The following is a 13,892-nucleotide window of genomic DNA, read 5'->3' as shown; positions in this document are numbered from 1 at the left end:
TGGGTCCTTTGAAATTGTCTTGGATCATTGTTTTGTTGAGAAGAACTAAATCGTTTATGGTTGATAATTGTACAACCCAGAAAGGGTTAGGAATAGTCAATATGGAGTTTGGTGTCTGACAACTCCAGGAGAAATGCCAGGAGCACAACTCTTGTAGATCTGACCAGGGCCCTTGATACTGTCAATCTTAAGTGTTTATGGAAATCTATGTCAAAATTTAGTTGACCGTAGAAATGCATCAAGAGCTATACATCAATTTTATGACATCACGTTTGCAAGAATTTTGGATAGTGGATGAAGCTCTCATGATTTCCTGGTCGCCAGTGGAATGAAACAAGGCTATGTCTTTGCACTCATGCTTTTTAGCATGATGTTTTCTTTTTTTTTTTATTAAAGATTTTATTTATTTTGAGTTTTACAATTTTTCCCCTAATCTTACTTCCCTTCCCCCCCCACAGAAAGCAATCTGTCAGTCTTTGTTTCCATGTTGTACATTGATCCTAATTGAGTGTGATGAGAGAGAAATAATATCCTTAAGGAAGAAACAAAAAGTATAAGAGATAACAAAATCAAACAATAAGATATCAGGTTTTTTTTTTCTAAATTAAAGGGAATAGTCCTTGAACTTTGTTCAAACTCCACCGTTCTTTCTCTGGATACAGATGGTATTCTCCATTGCAGAGAGCCCCAAATTGTCCCTGATTGTTGCACTGATGGAATGAGCAAGTTCATCAAGGTTGATCATCGCCCCCATGTTGCTGTTAGGGTGGACAGTGTTTTTCTGGTTCTGCTCATCTCACTCAGCACCAGTTCATGCAAATCCCTCCAGGCTTCCCTGAAATCCCGTCCCTCCTGGTTTCTAATAGAACAATAGTGTTCCATGACACACATATATCACAGTTTACTAAGCCATTTCCCAGTTGGACATTTACTTGATTTCCAATTCTTTGTCATTACAAACAGGGCTGCTATGGATATTTTTGTACAAGTGATGTTTTTACCCTTTTTCATCATCTTTTCAGGGTATGTAGTGGTATTGCTGGATCAAAGGGTATGCTCATTTTTGTTGCCCTTTGGGCATAGTTCCAAATTTCTCTCCAGAAAGATTGGATGAGTTCACAGCTCCACCAACAATGTAATAGTGTCCCAGATTTCCCACATCCCTTCCAACAATGATCATTATCCTTTCTAGTCATATTGGCCAGTCTGAGAGGTATGAGGTGGTACCTCAGAGAAGCCTTAATTTGCATTTCTCTAATTAGTAATGATTTAGAGCAATTTTTCATATGACTATGGATTAGCATGATATTTTCAACCATGGTGTTAAATTCCTTCAATGAGGATGAACCCCAGTATCAGTAAACTCACTGATAGTGAATTCTTCAACTTGAAAAAGCTACAAGTCAAAACTAAAGTGTCTGTGTGTGTGTGTGTGTGTGTGTGTGTGTGAGTGTTGGTGCATGATTTTTGTTTGTAGGTGATTGTGCACTCACTACAGTTTCTAAAGCTGAGATACAATAAAGTATGGATCAATTCTCTGTTACTTGTGCTAATTTGGCCTAAAATTAACACCAAGAAAACAGAGGTGCTCCATCAGCCAGTACCACAATATCCATGTGTGGAACTAGCAAATGGAGAAGTTTTGAATGCTGTGGATAAGTTTACTTAAATATTTTTTCAAGAGAGGTAACACATTGATAATGAGGTTGACAAACCCATTGTCAGTGCCTAGTTCAGTGCTTTGGAGGCTCCAAAGGAAAGTGTGGGATAGAAGTATTAGACTGACTACCAAATTGAAGGTCTACAGAGAACTGTTGTTCTGATCTCATTGCCATATGCCTGTGAAACCTGGACAGTCTATATGTGCCATGCCAGGAAACTGAATCACTTCCATTTGAATTGTCTTGGGAGTATTCTCAAGATTACCTGTCAGGAGAAGATACCAGACACTGAAGTCCTTTCTTTTCTTTTCTTTCTTTCTTTTCTTTTTTTTTTGCAAGGCAAAGAGATTAAGTGACTTGCCCAAAGTCACACAGCTAGGTAATTATTAAGTGTCTGAGGTTGGATTTGAACTCAGGTCCTCCTGACTCCAGGGTGAAGTCCTTTCTTGAACTAAACTGCCAAACATTCAGACTCTACTACAAGAGAGCACAATTCTGATGAACTGGCCAAGAGAGCACAATTCTAATGAACTGGCCACATTTTTCAAATGCCAAAGATACATTTTTTTTTAGGTTTTTGCAAGGCAAATGGGGTTAAGTGGCTTGCCCAAGGCCACACAGCTAGGTAATTATTAAGTGTTTGAGACCAGATTTGAACCCAAGTACTCCTGACTCCAGGGCCAGTGCTCTATCCACTGCGCCACCTAGCCGCCCCCAAAGGTACATTTTCTTAAAAGACTGTTTTATGGAGAATTCATACAAGGCAAGTGTACACATGGTGGTCAGAAAAAGAAATATAAGGACTCTTTAAAGGTCTCTCAAGAACTTTGGAATTGATTGCACAACATAGGAGACACTAGTATAGGATGACTAACATGATGTAGCTTCATCAGAGAAATTGTGGTGCTCTAGGAGCAAAGCAGAAGTGAAGTAGCTCAGAAGAAACTCAAGATGCGAAAATTCAGAGAATCCACCCCAAATGTTTACATGGCCTATTTGTGCCCAACCTGTGCTAGAGCATTCTGAACTTATGTTTGTCTGACATACTATAACTTGACTCTAACATAATGATGTCTCTTCAAGAACAAAGGACAACAACCAGCCATGTACAATAGTCTCCTGATTCTGCTCACTTCACTATGTATCAATACACATAAATCTTCCTAGGTTTTTCCAAGAGTATCTTGCTTGTCATTTCTTATAACACAGTAATATTCCATCACAATCTTATATCACAATTTGTTCAGTCATGCCCCAATTGATGGAGATCCCCTCAATTTCCAGGTTTTTGTCGTTACAAAAAGAACTTTAGTGTTTTCTGCAAAGTACCCATGTCACAATGTTGATTCATATGGAATGTGCAGTCCACTAAAAACCTAAGCACCTTTCACACAAATTGTTGTCTAGTCATACCTTCCCGGTTCTTTATTATGGGAACCCTTATCTAAAACTTTACATTTATCCTTATCAGATTATCACTCTTGGAGTCCATAGAGATATTTGTTCCTGAGTCTATCATCTGTGAGCTCTTCCTATTTATTGTTATCTGTAACTTGATTATGGCATTAAAATTGAATCTTTAAAAGTCACCCACTGGAAACTTCTTTCCTAAGGGAAACATCAATCTCTTTGATTTAGGGTTGCAGGGATGACACTGCTGTAGTCCTCTGCTCCAGGCTCTGATGAAGAAGTGGCCAAGGTCACTTCCGTATAACAATGGTTCCCCCTCCACTCTCATTTTCCCTAGAAGATTGCACTCACAATAATCCCTTCTCTTTATTTTTAATCTCTTCCTGTCTAATGAATCACAGAATATCAGAATTGGAAGGGATCCCGATGTCTAGGCCAATCCATCCCCAAAAAGGAAACTACACTGTAACATACCTGACAAATAGTTTTCCAGCCTCTTCTTGAAGATACATTATTGGCTTTCCCGGCCTTATATGACTCTCTCCATGCCAATCCACCATGCTCCAGCCACAAAGCAGCCATTTCCTAAAAGAGAGGTCTGACTGTGTCACTTCCTCACTCAATCAACTCTACTGGGTCTCTATGACTTTTTTCTTTTTGGCAAGGCATTTGGGGTGAAGTACTTCTCTCCCACACTATCCCTTGAACCACCCAGTTGCCCCTTCTCTGACTTCTAGGATCAAATATAAACTCTCCTTTTAGCATTTAAAACCTTCTTAGACATCACACACCTTCCCACCCAGAATGGTCCTTCTAAACTGACCTTTATTGTTCTTGCACATGATGTTTAATCTCCTGTCTCCATGACTTTGCAAATAAGTCCTCACCTTTAACTCTCAGTCCCTAGCATCCTTCAAGGATCAGCTCAAACACTATCTTTTACTTTCAGTCTTTGATACCTCTCCCATCCCATTTACTTACTTACTTTGTATATATCTAAATGTAAATATAAAAGCTAGGTGGCTTCCTGGAGTCAGGAAGACCTGAGTTCAAATCCAATGGCTGTTTGACTTTGGGGAAAGTAGTCATTATTGTTTGTCCTTTGTTCTCAAGGAGGAGCAACCCATCAGGGTGCCAGGACACACAAGTGAATTGAATTTGAGCAGAGGGGCTGGGCTAAATCACCAGCCTCACTTTCTCCTCCACTGTCATCTGGATCCAGGGGCTGGATATGGATCAGGATAACTAGAAATGGCCCTAGATGCAGTAGGAGACCTCAATTAACTTCTGTTTGCCTTAATCCTCTGGAGAAGGAAATGGCAAACCATTCTAGTATCTTTCCCAAGAAAATCCCATGGACAGTATTGGTGTGCTGTGGTCCATGGGGGTCATGAAGATACTGAACAACAACGAACAGATAAACATCTTGTTTCCTCATTACATGGTAAACTCTCGGAAGGCAGGAACTGTTTATCACTTGTTTGTTTTTTTAGGATTTTGCAAGGCAGTGGGGTTAAGTGGCTTGCCCAAGGCCACACAGCTAGGTAATTATTAAGTGTCTGAGACCGGATTTGAACTCAGGTACTCCTGACTCCAGGGCCGGTGCTCTATCCACTTCGCCACCTAGCCACCCTCATTCACTTTTTTTTTTAATCCCCAGCAGCCAGCACTCTGGCCTTTAATGGCTTGTTGAATATCTCCCTCAGGTAATTTCTGCTTTGAAGAACACATCCTCCTGTTAACTCAACCCACAGACACAGGAGGTACCAGTTTTAGCTAAGAGGGGAATTCCTGCTCTTAGGGCATTCACAGGCTTGTATTAACAGCTGACATTTTTATAAATACTTGCAAAACATTGTACATGAATTATCTCATTTGGTTCTTGAAATAGCTCTAAGAAGTAGGTGCTAGGATTATCTCCATTTTGTAGATGAGTAGACTGAGGTTTTCAGAGAAGTTGAGTGACTTCCTTCCTACAGTTTGTAAGGTTCTGAGTTGAGATTTGAACCTGGAGTTCCCTGATTACAAGTCCAGTCTCATTATGGACATCAACCCAAATAAACCACATTACAGGCTTCCAGAGAGCTGGTTCTTAATTCTATTCCATCTGAGAATCAAAATGAATATTCTCCAGATTTCAAATAGCAGACTCTCCTGGGAGGTTCATTGTCTGTACTTCTCATTTGATAATTGATCATGAAGAACCCTGAGGTATCTCTTCTGTTGTTTTCTTGGACTGCAATTTAAACAGGCCATGGTAATATTTAATTTTTGACAGATTTGTGTTTTGGCTGCTGGCATTCTCCTCTGGGGCTGTGGAAGTAAGGCTAGGTTTTCCAAGACTATGCCAGCAGAGCCCAGGTAGGTTCTGGCCAGTTCTCCCAAGGTGGACAGGCTTCTAAAACAGGTCTGAAAAAAGAGACTGAGTTTCCTTTGTCCAAGATCCAGGGTAGCTAAATGGGCAAAAGTTCATCATTAGGGCTGACCAGAAAACAGAACAGTAACTAGTGTGGCTGAAGGGGATTTGTATCTAAGGTATCGACACAGAGTGGGGTAGACATAATGATTCAGGGAGAAGGGCACTCATTCAAATGCCACTTCTGACACCCGTGGGATTGAGGGGGTAGATGAGATGGTTCTTTCAGCCCTTGTCTGTGACCCAGGGATGATCTAGCCTATTTCCTCTACCATGTTCATCCACTCTTGTATATCCATGGTTATTTTCATGTCTTCTCCATTAGATTGGGAGATCCAAGAGACTAGAGGCCATGGGTTTGCTTTTCTTTATATCCCCAGGACTTAGCACCTGAAATAGGTAAGTGGCTTAATCAATGTTGGTTGACTGACTGCTGACTGATCCTCTGAAGCTTCCTCTTTTCAGGGACCATTATTGCTGTGCCTTTTTTCCTGGTCTCTGGCAGCCTTAGGTTTAACATGGCACAACTAGACTTGGGTATGGGCAAGTGGATGGACTGTTCTCTGTACAGCTGCTTTACCATGTTCCACTTTTCAATTTTTTCTGCCCTAGGTGAAATAGTTGCCTAGTTTATCATTTACACTGCAAACAGATGATGGATCTTCTCAGCATGGCAATTCATGAAATTGTCTACTAAAGTATGAAGAAGTGAAACATTTGTGAGGGGATCCTCCCAGAGGAAATCATGGATCCCTTAAGCATTAATGTAGAGCGCCATTGGTATTTTGCCAGTATATTGTAGAGTAAGGGATGCTGGACTTTGGGCCAGAATCCAAGGGGTCAAACTGTTTGCTTCCACACTCCTGGTTGTGAGATCAGTCATCTATAAACTATCATTTATGAGAGCCTCAGTTTCTTTATCTATAAAATAGGATCCAGATTGTCAAAGAAATGTGTTATTGATACTATTGCCACAGTTGGGAGGTAAATATTGGCACATAGTATGCATCCAGGGGATTTAGAATTGAATGAGTCATTGGAGAGCATTCCATTCAAACGCCTGATTTTAAAGAGGAAGAAACTGGCTCGGAAGGAAGAAGAGACTTACCCAAGGTCATAACAAAACTAAATAATAATTGGAACTTCCAAAACAACTTAAGGTTTTTTGAAACATGTTTTGCATATATCCCTGTCAGTCAAGCAATGTAACTATCAACCTCATTTTTAACAGATAACCCAGGGGCAGCTAGGTGGCACAGTGGATAGAACACTGGCACTGGAGTCAGGAGGACCTGAGTTCAAATCCAACCTCAGACACTTGATAATTTTCTAGCTGTGTGGCCTTAGGCAAGCCACTTAACCCCATTGCCTTGCAAAAAACAAAACAAAACAAAACTAAACTAAAAACAAAACATAACCCAAGAGATAAAAAGGTTATGCAAATTGTTCAAGGTCATACATCTAGATGATGATGGAACATGCTCTAGAACCTGGTCTTCCAAAGGAATTGTGCTGCACAGTCAAATGAACATAAGAACTAGCTTCAGATGACCCAGGTCCAGCACTTGACTTGTCCTTTCAAATGCTATGACTGTGGGCAAATTCATCTCTCATAGCCTTACCTATAAAACCAGAATAATCATACTTGTAAAAATAAAGACTCTCTTTCCATTACAACCCATAACTTTATTTTTTTAGTTTTTTGCAAGGTAAATGGAGTTAAGTGGCTTGCCCAAGGCCACACAGCTAGGTAATTATTAAGTGGATTTGAACCCAGGTACTCCTGACTCCAAGGCTGATGCTTTATCCACTACACCACCTAGCCACCCCTACCTATAACTTTCTAAGTAACTGTTAAGCTTCTTTTTAAAAGCTCTCCAGAAAGAAAAACAATGGATCAGCATTCAGGCACTGGAATTTAAAAGTTGGCTTATGTGAGAGGATTAGATTAGAGTTAGAGATTAGGAGAGATTCCCGGGAGGAGGCTCCTCTTTCAGAGTTCACTGTTATGGTTTTGTAACTTATGATCTTTGATATATACAATCTTTTGCATAATGCTATAAAGCAGAGTGACTTGTCCAGGGTCATATGGACAGTACTTGTCAAAGTTTGATTTTACCCTGAGTCTCCCTTGGTTTTGAGTGAGGCCAGGTCTCCACTCTACATATAATTATAGCATTGCAAATAAATTTGTTTCCCTTATAGTTTTTAAAGTTCATAACATAACAGATTTTGAGTTAGAAGAAACCTTGGAAGCCATCTATGTTTATCCCTCTCATTTTACAGATAAGGAAACTGAGGCCCAGAGAAAGTAAATCACAGAGATAAAAGTGTCAGACTTTCAAATGAAGACCCAAAGTTCTAAACGTCCTCCAATAAGTTTTCAAAGTTTTTCCCAATTCAACAGCAGGATTTGTGAAAGCATCTTCCTTCTCCTGCCCCATTTTCTTTGTCCTTCACACACAAAGCACCACCACCATCAATGACATGTAGCTGAAAATAAACCGCATGTAAAAAACCTTGGAAATAGGTCATGTATCTTGCACGTCAACTTGCTGATACAGGGCTATCTCTGATGTACCTTGGAGGCTAATTATTTTACATGGCAAATTAGGGTAATTAGATCTGCGGGAACTGAACTAAAAATCAAAAATTTGGAATCTTATGAGGGATTCCTTCAGTAGATTCTAAACCTTAGACCTTGTTGTTTCTTGTATGTCCTTCTGAGTGACCACAGGATAGGTTACAAAGAGGCATTTTTGTCTCTTCTACCAAGATAAGCACTGCTCAGCAATATTTATGGCACAGGGTGGTGGAGAAAGAGCTTTGAGGCACCAGAGCATGATGGATAGAGTGTTTCAGGAGGACCTGTGTTCAAATCTCACTTCAGACACATTAGCAGTGGGACTCTTTATCAGTCTTAATTTCCTTATCTGTAAAGTGGAGATGACACATACCTTACAGAGTTGTTGTGAAGTCCAAATGTGATATGTGAAAAGTGCTTTTCAATCCTTAAGATATGCTGTTAATACTAACTATGGACATGGGGACAATCAGTATTATTATAACTATATAAGAATAAATTAAAATCTAACATCTCAGAGAGAACTCATCCCTTGGGATAGAGTATATATCTCTTTCCAGGGTTCCACTATCCTTCCTTTAACATAAATAATATGCCTGGGTAAAATGAATCACAGACCATCAGAACTAGGAATCCAGAATGTCAGAGCTAGGAGGGTCCTTAGAACACAGGATGTCAGAGCTGGGAGCACCCTTAGAACCCAGGATGTCAGACTGGGAAGAAATATCTGATCTATTCCTCCTATCTGCCAAAAATAAAAACTAAGACCCAGAAAGGTCAGTGATTTGCTTAAAACAAGTCAATGGCTGATGTGGTTTTTTGTTCAGTATTTTTTCTTACTTTATTTAAACTGAGGTAGGAAAGTACCTGACTAGTGACATCTGCATTAGTGTGGCCTCTTCTGACCCATCCTTGGGTCCTTGGCTCATTTTCCACACCACCTTCCTGTCTCTCCAGTGTTCAGTTGCACTCACCTCGTTGACCTGGAGGCTCCAGAATTTGCTTCAGGCCCCATAGCAGTCCCCAGGCTTCCTAAACACCCTAGAAATCTCCAGCTGACCTAAAGTCAACTGTGTTTTCTTTTCCATCCCGCTGCTTGGGAGAATGTATTTCCTAAAGTAGAAATAAGAGGGCTTGGTGGTACTTTGGTGGTACTTGGTGGACACATTTAAACTTACAAATTCTAGAATCATCCAATTGGAGAGGCCTTGGAAAGATTCTCAGACCAGTCTCTTGCCTTTAAATAATGTTATAATAGTTAAATAAAAAAATGTCTAATATTTAGACCATCTGAGAGGTTATCCACTAACTTCTTAAAAAACACTAGTGATAGAGGACTGCATAAATGGCAAAATGTGAAATTTAAATCAATCTTTTAAATGATTTTTCTGTAAATTTGTAACAGTCATACTTCTGAAGTTATTAAAGCTTAAAATAGCACTAGGACTCTTGGGATATCCTACATTCTGTGATACTGGGTCTTACCTAGCTGCTTAATATACTTGTCAGATTGAACCACTGAAGTCTATTCATTTTCACAGTCACAGAATCTCAGAGTCAGAGGGGACTTCAGAGGCTTTATCTCACTATGCAAATTGGAAAAGATTTTTAAAAAATGGGAATAACTAATATTGTAATAGTCTCCTAATTGGGCTTCCTGTCTCAAATCTTTGCCCTTTCCAATCTATCTTCTGCAGAACTGCCAAAGCAGGTTTCCTGAGACATCCATCTGATCATACTATTCCTACTTTCACTGCCTCCCTACTGCCAGTGTGGCATTTAACACCTTTCACAACCTGACCCCAGTTTACATGATCAGACATTCATTCCTCCCCTTAACACACACACACACACACACACACCTGAGATACTCCATAGTCTCAAATTCTGGTGTCAGTTTTCCATCCCTGGAATGCTCTCCTTCACCTCTGCTTTTAAAAATCCCTTCTTTCCTTCCAAAATCAGCTCAAACACCCCTTTACATAGAAAACCTTTCCCAATATTCCCAAATGTAGTACTCTGCCCTGCAATTACCTTGCAGTTTTCTAGATGTCTCCATATATGTGTTATTTCCCATGATAGAATGTAAGCTCCTTGAGGGTAAGGATTGTCTAGGATTGTGTTTGACCCTTAACCAAAATAGGTGGTTGATTAAGGCTTTCCCTATTGAACCCTGTTTGAAAGCACAGGGATCACTCAAAGGCCCAATGTTCGAAATGATTAGCATGGGGGCTTTGATTAGTTCTGTTTCTCATCAGGGAGGATTGATTTCCTCTTTCTTAGGCAGCCTGGTGGCCTACAGTTAAAGGGACTTGCTACACTGGTTTGGACTAAATGTCAACAGCTCATTAGTTTGGTCTGCTGCTGCTCAGAGCTCCTGAATTCAGTCAATCCACCACTTTTAGCTTCTCTGATAATAGAGATTGTAGAGATTCTACCATATCTGGCTACCACCAATATCACAAATGCTAAATTCAATGACCTTTTCTCAAACTTCCCTGTGGTGTTTGATGCTTGCCCATCTCTTCTCAAAAAATTTCTCTAGTCTTTGTGACACATTTTTTTCCAGTTTTCCTCTTAGCTGCCTATTCCTTCTTCTCCTTAGTAGAATCTTCATCCCTGTGCCACTCCCTGGATCATTGGCATCATCAGCTGTCTGGTGTTCCTTTCAAACCCAATATGCTTAGGAGCTTCTATGCTTGGCCATCCTCTTTTCTTATTTCATATAAACTCTAAATCATACTACCCTTGCTTCTGGAAATAGCATGTTGACCAACAACACAATTGCTCTATGACTTCCCAAAGTTCCTTAGCCATTGTCTCCCCACCCCCTCCTAATAATAGACTATGAGCTACTTGATGGCAAAGGCTGCTGACTTTGGTCCCCAGTGCTCAGCACATGGTCAATGCTCCTTGTTCCTTTATGACCAAAACAAACTCCTTATTCATATGGAGGGCAACACCATTCTCTCAGTCACCCAGGTTAACAAACCAGGAATCATCAACATCCTATCCTCATCTCTCTATATCTGAATATATTGTTAGTTCTATTTTTTAACATCTCTTGCATCCATTCCCTTCTCATAACTGATACCATTAACATCTTAGTTCAAGAACTCATTACCTCTCATTTGGACTATTAGAACAGACTCCTACTCAGTTTTAAAAAAGAATGTTCAAATTTGTTTTTACATGTAACTGGGGAAAAATAAAATACTAAAAAAACAAAAAAATAAAGATTCCTGATTTCTCTATCTTCAGCTTTCCTCTTATCCACTTATCCTTAATCTCCACATAACTGTTAGATTGAGTATCCTAAAGCTCACATGAACATTTCATTCTCACATGCCACTAAGATAAAATTGGCATGTGAATATTTCCTATTTTGGTTTCAACCCCTTCCTAGGTAGATTTTTTAACATGATTTCCTTTCATGAAGCTTATGTTCCAGCCAGACCAACCTAATTACTGGTCTCTTTCTATAGCATTCCATCTCCATCTCCATGCATTTGTAAGTTCTGTCTCCCATACCTGGAATATTCTTCCTCTTCATCTCTGCCAAGAAAATCCCTGGCATCCTTCAGTTTCAAGTTTCTTCAAAGACGTTTTCTCATCACCTCACTTATTATCCCATAAATTATTTTATATTCATCTATCCATATGTTATTTTTCTCCCAGTAAAGTAAAACCCTTTAAGAGCAGGGACAGTTTCATTTTTGTCTTTATACCCCAAATGTCGGCCACATACTATGGAGGGCTTGCTTAATGTTGATTCTAATTTTAGATGCCCTTTCTATTACAGTGACTTAAGCCTGAATTACCTTTTTGAGCCATCATATCACACTAATGGCTCATAGGAGCCAATAGCTCATGAAAATCCTCAGATTTTTTTTTTTAAAGAATCGTTAAATCTAATTAGACCCCTTGTACTTGTGAACGTCCTTTTTTTTTAAACTCAGGTATAGGAATCTACATTTCCCCCTATTAAATCACTATATTGGGCTCATCTTATCAGCCTGTAAAAATCTCTCTGGAGTCTGATCCTCTCATCCAATGTTGGCATCAGTTACTCTACATCTCAGACTTCTAACACTTTTCTTCACACCTCTCTAATCTACTGAAAGTCTCTGGGTTGTGTTTTCCTGCCTGTCTTTATGCCTCATGCTTTGCCAAGTACCTGTAGTGATCACTGTGGACTCGGTGACTCTATGTCTCCATCCCATAGATGGCCCAGGGCTATGACTTTCTCTTCCTCAGACCCATCTCTACTCCTTACTTTCCCTTCCCATGCTTGGTGAGATGACATTAAATGCAATGCTCTGGTCACATAACTGAGGACCCAATGATGCCACCACACTCCTACTCACCTGATAAGCCTAGTTTCAGCATCTAGTACAATCCTATCCACTGGGCCTCAGCATCTCTGCTCAGATGGGATTACATGGACTGCCTCTCAACCAATGCTCCCTGGGCAGACAGCTTGGCGTTTTCTGGGCATGGAGACACTAGCTATGACTTTGAGTCAATCTCTCCTGCCACTTCTCCCATTGTTTTAGGGACAAAAAGGTTTACTTAAGCATTGCTGTGGTTGGTTAGCAGAAGCTAAGGGAGAGAGAAAAATAGGAAATTAGCACTAGCTATTGGAACTGGAGCCACCATCAGGTTCTTGGCAGTAAGGAAGGGGACAGGAGCATGGGAGTTTATCTGGGGGATCATGCTACCAAGAGCAGGGTGGCTTCCTAAAGGAAGACAGCTTCAACCGAGGTGAAGGTGAGCTTTTAAAGGAGCAGGATGTTTCTTTAGAAATCCCTGCAATTGTGTAAACTATTATAAGGTGTTTTGAATGTGACTTGGAGAGCTCTAATGTTCACATCTCCCCAATTTAGACAAAACTGTTTTCATTTGTGTAGTGAGACTGAGGAAGGAACAGCCGGGGCTCCCTTCCCTTCCTGCCCTTTTCCTCTCCCACTCCTCTTTTGTGGCTGTGTTAATGAACAGCTGGGGAACAGTGAACAGGAGGGAAAAGGGGAAGGAACTAGAGTAGTGATGGCTGTTTTTAATAAGTTTTGTCAGTGGGCTCCCATTTTGGAAGCATTCATTATGGTACACAAGAGGCTCTGGCTTGTGGTGCACCAGGGTTTGAGTGACTCAGAAACAAAGAAAGAAGCATGATTTTCCCCTCCAATGCAAGAAATCTGTATATAATGGCCCCGAATGCAAAGTCCTATTTGGAGTCCTCTTTTTTTTTCCTCTTCCCCCTTTCTCTTTGCCGTTCTTTCTTTCAAGAAGTTTGGGGACCTGGCAGCCAGCCCCACCTTTTTTTTCTTCCCAATCAGAATCCCAGGCACTGTACAGACATCTGCTTCCCAGGCAGCTCCAAAATGGGAGAATGTGAACTGTGTGTACAGGAAACAGAGCATTTTTTAACCCTTTACAAGGCCAAGCTGAGGCAAACCACAAGGCCTCAGCCTTTTCTGAGGGAGGTTGGGGAAAACATCTTTCGCTAAAGCCACAGGTCTTGTGAAAGGTCCCTAAGGATTTCAGGGGGACCGGGACACCCTCATAATGGGTTATTTCTGTATTAAGGAGAATAACAGAATGCTTGGCTCATAGTAATTCTCTCAGTTGAGGTTTTGCAAATATTATCCTTCATATTTTTACAAGTGGGGAAGCTGAGTCTCCAGAAGGTATGGCTACATAGCGTTATATTAAGTTTTGGAGTCAGGATTACCACCCAGCTCCCTCCTGACTCCCAAGTCCAGTAGTTTTTCCACTAAACCACCCTAACTAACATGATTACAGAAAACAGGGATAGGGAACC

This window comes from Macrotis lagotis, chromosome X (assembly GCF_037893015.1).
Source record: "Macrotis lagotis isolate mMagLag1 chromosome X, bilby.v1.9.chrom.fasta, whole genome shotgun sequence".
In the NCBI taxonomy this organism is placed as follows: domain Eukaryota; kingdom Metazoa; phylum Chordata; class Mammalia; order Peramelemorphia; family Peramelidae; genus Macrotis; species Macrotis lagotis.
The sequence above is the reverse complement of the archived record's forward strand: the minus strand, read 5'-3'. Positions refer to the sequence as shown.